Here is a 7,210-nt window from a genome sequence, read left to right on the forward strand (position 1 = left end):
ACCAAAACAACATCAATTACAGGTGGCACTGGAAAGCAGAAGAAGAAACCGTCCATATTTTATGGTGTAAGCACGTAACAGAGAACTGAACTGGAGGAAGTTTGAGACAGGAGGAACAACAGCCGACGTGATGTTCAGTCCTTTTATTTGTGTGAAGGTGATAGTGGATCGGCGAGTGTGTCCCTCTTTATGCAACATGCAAAACTGCACACACACAGACACACACACACACACACACGCACACACGCACACATGCACACACACACACACACACGCGCACACACACACGCGCACAGCCTCTCGCACATGCATGGGGAAAAAGAGGAAATTTGCTTTCAATGAGGTGAACAATACTTGACATATCTTGACTTATTTTTTACTACACACTTCCCTTCTTTGTGACAACTTCCCCACAGTTTTCACTATCAGAGCACATTACTACAAGAAGCTGCCATGAATGAAGAAAGATGTGCGCACACACACACACACACACACACACACACACACACACACACACACACACACACACACACACACACACACACACACACACACACACACACACACACACACACACACACACACACACACACAGAGAGAGAGCGCGCCAAGAGCAAGAACAAGGAGAGAGGTGTGTTGCAATTGGAAAGAGGAAGGTACATGTGTCACTCATTTTTTTGTGATGCAATAACTCATTGCACGCGTGCGCACTTACCTACACACCCACACACACACACACACACGCACACACACACACACACACACACACACACACAGACATGCACACACAAACCGAGGCAGACGCCCACTTCTAGCCAATTTTGCATGCAAAATATGTCTTAATGGGAACATCTTCTCTTGTTCGTCCAGAGACAATGGAGGCCATGAGGGGGCAAGATGGAGCATGAAATCAAGACTTCATTCTTTTGCTGAGTGCTCAAACATACACACGCCCTTCTGTTTACAGTCAGTCATTAACCTCTCCGGCACCGGGACTTTGCATACATATTTGACAGTCAAATGCCATTCATGGGAAGGAGGGACTGAAATTCCCCCCCCCCCGCACAATTCTGCCAAGACATATCAGAGACTCCTCAGTTGTCAAGGTCAGGTCATGAGAGAAAAGAAAAATTGTACATATGGATATAATCATTGTGTCAATTAAAGGTAGATTGCACAAAAGCGTAAACTTACTGAGTCAGCAAAGGTTAAGCTGCTTTCTTTAAAATTAGTGTCTAGTCAAAGGCTTTTCAAAGTGTGTCGTTCAGCTGTTTGACGCCATGTGAATGAGAATAAAACCAAAACAGTCACACCACTGGTTAATGTGCATGCTTCACAATTGCACATCCATCCCTTCCATTCATTCTTCTCTTATATCTAAACCAGCTAATAATTCAATGTCTTGCCGTGAGGCAGTTAGGTCGTCCATTCACCTGTGGCAGGAGATGTCAAACATGAGGCATGTGGGCCCAAACTGGCCTGCCAGAGGCTCCAATCCAGCTAAAGCAGAAGCTCTTTAGACGTTTCACTGCATTTTGCACCAGAAGGTTTCATTAAAATTGGCTTCCAGATTAATTCTATGGTTTTGTGAAAATGGAGACATTTTCCTCCCATATAGTCACGTCACAAGAAGGAAAACCTTCAAAGTTTCAATTTAAAGGTTATTATGACATTATTTTCCAGAACACTCGAGGTGAAACAGGGCTCTCCAATTTAGCCATCCATATATCTACAGAACGATTACAGCACTACTTTAATCTGGACAGACTGGCAGGTCATCACAGGGCTAACACATGGCGACAATCCCTCAGATAAGTATTCAGACTTCCTGCCAATTTAGGGCCACCAATCAGCTCTCTGTAAGAGGAAGTCAGGGTACCCAGATAAAATGCAACCCACGCAGGCACAGGAAGAAGATGCAACAAGTCACGGGCCTCGAGAGCTGAGCTGAGCTCACTGTGGCATCAGATCCTTAGAGGTAAAAAAAAACATATAAACTCCACTCAGAATGAGACTTTCTCACTGCGAGGCTCTCCACTACACCTCTGCATTTCTTGATCCTCCTGAAATCCATCATATGACATATAATCAGTCCTTTAATTAAATGCAGCCATTTTATCCGGAGACAATTACTCTGTATTATTAATAGAAGATGAGAGGAGCAGTGTCATTTTTAGATAAATAAAGTTGTGTTTTTTTGAAGCCGCGTCTCTACTGGAAGCTGTTGTCCAGGTGAACCAGTCAGCCTTTATTTCAAAGGGATTACCGGGACAATGCTGCACTAAACCAACAAAGCGTGACAGTTTTAACACAGACTGGCAAAAACCAGAGTTGATGGAGACTATTTGAGATCATAAAACCAAGCCCACCAGAAAAAACCCCAAAAATAAACTAACTTTACAGACCACAAATAACCATTACACACTCTCCCGCATAGCTTGACAAAATAAACACTGGCATGCTTGGACCGGTCTACGACTGAATGCCTTGTTTACAGCAACAACAACATTAGTCAGCCCGGATAATTGTGACTTTGATAGCAATACCATTTGACTAATGATGCAGAGCCGGAGAAACAGGCCGAGCAGGCCGAGCTGAACTTGTAATAACACGAGGAGGCACGACCATGAGGAGGCAGCTCTTATTCCCTCAGCAGGCCAGAGGAGGAAACTACGGAGTAAAACAACAAGGAAACGTCTAAAATATGTACAGTGATATTCAGATTCGATCATGAAAAGGGCACTGACCCTTTCAAAAGTGATGCAATTGGTCTTTTTCAAAAGGTTTCCAAAATAATCTTGAATAGAAAACCGAAGGCTGATTTAGATCTGTCAGAGGAGGGAAGTTTCAGCGCTTGCACAATATTAAGAGGGAAAGGGCACAAGGTCAGTACCAGGGAACAGATGATAGTTAAAAAAACAACAACAAAACAACAAAAAACAGGAAACCATTTTCAACCCACTCAGAACTTTTGGTTAAAGTGACTTAACTGGTCACTTTCTATCAAACCTCTACTAGTGATGAACATCTACGTTGACCCTGAGTGAAATCAAGCTGCGTGCTCATCTACAGCGAACCAACGTGTCGGCGGTCACTCCAAAAAAACTAATGCGAATGATGTACTTTTCATTTGCGAAAAAAGTTCTCATCTGCCCACACACACTTGCAGTATGCAAATTGTTGTAAGCAACGGCTTACTTTGTAGCACATGCAGACATAAGCTGGTCAGAAACAAACATTTCTGATAAAAAAAAAAAAAAAATGAAAAAAGAAACGACAACTCAGATGAGGCGTCTTTGCTTTTGAAATGATTCGGGTTTGACCAACAGATGGATACAGAAGCGCACGCATGAGAAAGTTAGTGGTTGATGATTTTTTGATATGTATTTATTTGCAGAGTGTTTGTGGACGCGTGGGTGTCGTTGCCTGTCAAAGACATCAATACTGCATGGCAGATTAACCCTTCACTTCCCTGCAGAGTCATTCCACGCCTACAGTATTCGACTTGGAAACCACCTGCTGCACAAACACTCAGGGTTAGGGTTCGACCTGACAGAAATCCAGATTACAGCGCATTTAAGTCAATCATAGTGAGATCTCAAAATGCGGCTTTGAATCATCCGACGTAAAGCAATGTGAGATGGCATTAATGATGTCTTCGCATAAAGTGCTTCTCTCCTGATGACACAAGTTTGGAGATGAAATGTTACCGTCTTTTATGAGTTTCTCTGTTGTGTTATCTTGTCAACCTGTCCAGGGTGTAGCCGGCCCTCGCCAAGAGTGAGCGGGGGATTGGCTCCAGCACCCTGCGACCTCGCACGGAATAAAGTGGTATGGAGGGATGCCTTGTTGTGTTTTCTCATTTTCAAAGGTTCATTATCATGAAACAGTATACGAATACACTGAAGTGTTTACTGTCCAATCTGCTTTCTGTACTTGCATTTCATTGGTTATTTCAGTTGGGATTTCAATGTACAGTAGGTACCTGCTTTGTTTTGGGCGATGGATCATTTAACGTTCTGGCAATGTGTTTTGGTCGTCGTCACAATGTTTTGACTGTTGCTTTTACCAGGGGGCAGCACCGGTTGGTCCTGACTGAGATGCTGTGTGATGATGTGACAAAACAGCTCTGCGTTTCTTTAGCTCATAGCTCCGCAGCGCAATATAAGATGGCGTTTGTATTGACTAGAATTCATAATTTTATTGTGTTTATGAGTCTGTCAAGGAAGGCTTGAGTCGTTCCTCTTTCATCAAACTGAAAATAGACAGACTGATCTGGCCTATAAGGTCATATACGGTATGTACAGTATGAAAGGGAGGGAAACAAAAATCAATCCAAACCCTTTTATTCCAAAATGCTGAGCCTCTTTCAGCTCAAGTAGACAGAATCACTGAGACAGACCTCTGCTGAAGGTTTTTCCACAAAACTGAAATGAATCCTTGATACTCAGAGACAAATGAAGACAGAACCCTATAGAAAGAGCAGAAAATCAGCCCCATGACTAACTACAGGAGATTAACTCTTTCGGTGACACACGAAGTGAAGCAAAGATAGCATGTGAACACTTCAAGTTTCATCTTTCACTTTCTACACATGGGGCTTTTGGTCTTCACTGCAAGCAAGAAAAGTCCGGGAACCGTATCTCATTTCCCAGCTGTGCTCGCATCCACGCTGCATCAGCTCGGCAGAAAGAGAATACAGATGAGGCGCATTTTAATTGCTGTAGGAATTAGGTGTGTGTTCCATGAGCTCCCGCAGCTACTGAACGGCCTCTGGTTTGGTTGTGAAGGTAGATGATTATCTATTGGAGAGCGTGTTTTCACAGAGGGAGTGGTTGAATGAGGGGCAAGAAAGGGGGCTCTGTTGACAGTGTCAATATTTACTATGACACATGCTGGATGAAGACGGACTGATTGCGGTGAATTGTGCATGTATGTGTGTGTGTGTGTGTGTTCAAGTGGGGGGAAGAAAGTTGGGATTAACAGCATGCATAGATGTCTTACTTCCATCCTCGTCACGCTCTGAGGAGCGGACTCGGGTTAAAAGCGAGACGTTTATCTCGTCTGGACGATCTCTGCCTTTATGTGTATGTGTGTGTGTGTGTGTGTGTGTGTGTGTGTGTGTGTGTGTGTGTGTGTGTGCGCTTTTTATTGACTGAAGGACACAAAAAAAATGCCAGGATAATAGGAAATATAAGTTTTAGTGGCATAGCATCCGAAGCAGGCCCATGCTTGTTTGGACCTCTGGAGTGGATCAAGTCTGGACCATATAATCTAGTTTAATATGTGACCGGGAATCTGAATCTGACAGAATCTACCAGCCTCTTTTGTATTGCAAATAAGAAATATGTAAATGAGGGAAACACAGGCTGCCTCCACCATATCTCTGCTCTGTGCTTTCCCTTTTGCTCAACTCGGTATGACACACTCTGACACTTTCTTGATTTCATCTCTGAATACTTGATTTTTTTGGGGGGGTTTATTTTGTTCTCTAGTATTCAGTTCAATTGATCCAATGTTATTCTAAATAAAAGGTCTACTTTAATTATTTCCCAGGCTCACTGGTGAGATTCAACAGTGACTCATTCCTTTTCATTTTGTTGTTTACTCAGCAAACTACAATTCAGCACAAGCTCTCGCTGTTTGATTTCAGCCTGTATTTCTACTTCTTTTTAAAGCTTCTTGTTGACATGAGCCCAGGCCCCCAAGCTATGCTTGCTACACAGATATCTTCACATTGATGGTTGACTATCATATTTACAGAGTAAACAATGCCCCCCCCCCACGCACGCGCGCACACACACACACACACACCCACACACACACACACACACACACACACACACACACACACACACACACACACACACACACACACACACACACACACACACACACACACACACACACACACACACACACACACACAGGACACTCATCCTTTTCTCCTCCTGAGGCTTTTTCCATTGATGTCACTGAAATCCTTTGGTTGCCATCTAGTGGTCAACTGTTCTTTGCAGTGTTTGCATATGAGGAACTAAGAAAATCTACCGACTAAATTCTTTTGTAGCATTTAAATCCAGTCAAATCTAACACACGGGGAAAGAAAAGACATTAGAATCCAGGTGATATTCATTGAAAAGAGTTTATTTCATAGTTCACAGTGCTCAGAGGGCCGTCAGAACGCCACGCATACAGCTGAGGATTCAGACGACGCGTTTCAACACTGCTGTACACAAAGTCTCGTCTGGGTCGCTTAAAGGTCCCATATTATACAGTAAATCAACAATTTCCAATCCGTGTCAGGAGTTCAACAACACTGTATTCAAATGAATTCACCCAAATCCAGCCTTGGTCCTGAAATTCAGTCAGTCTAAAAGTCCTTCTACTGAGTTCAATTGAGAACAGGCTGTTTCTGTGTCTGTCCATGCCGACTCCAGGCCCATCTGGGTGTTTCAGATTAAGTGGTTCCCCTGTTAACTGGTGACTCTTTAGCGTCGCCGCCGATAACGCGTTAATAACCCGACAGAAATCTGTACCTGTCCTGAAGAACGCCATTTGACAGCATTTACATTTAAGTCGGTCACCGTTTAACAGGGAAACCAGTTAATCCAAAACACCGGTACAATATGCTAATGATTACGGCGGATTTATCGCTGGTAGAAACGCTGTCATTCAAACCACCCAGTTTGATCCACAATCTGACCCAGAAGGAGACGCTCCTGAAGACGGTGAGTTAAAAACATTGTGTTTCGGAATAAGTTACTTAGTTTGGTCACATGTGTTCTTACAGTTACTACCTACTGAGTAGCTAATGCTAGATCCTGCTAACTGCTACGGGTTTTCATATTATACAGAATTTATTCAGTATATCAGCAAGGCAGAGCTCCACTACCAGAGGGAGTGGTTATTTCCCCGCGTGACATCATGAAGGGAAACGCTCTCGTTCGGCCTGTATGAGCACACACTAAGAAGTGAGGAAGATGAAAGTCTTCTTCACTGCTTTGGCCTCATACACAGGCTATGGGGACACATGTTAATGTTAAACAGATTTTTGCATAATATGGGACTTTTAATGCACAACTCTGCTTTTTGTGGTTCACTCCTGAATTAAGCGACCAAGGGCTTCCATCAAAAAGTTTCAATAAAAACTGTTTACTGAGCCAAAGATTGCGCGCTCTTTGGCTCTGTGGCAACTGAGCAAAACTTC

Source organism: Lipophrys pholis (assembly GCF_963383615.2).
Source record: "Lipophrys pholis genome assembly, chromosome: 21".
Lineage (NCBI taxonomy): Eukaryota > Metazoa > Chordata > Actinopteri > Blenniiformes > Blenniidae > Lipophrys > Lipophrys pholis.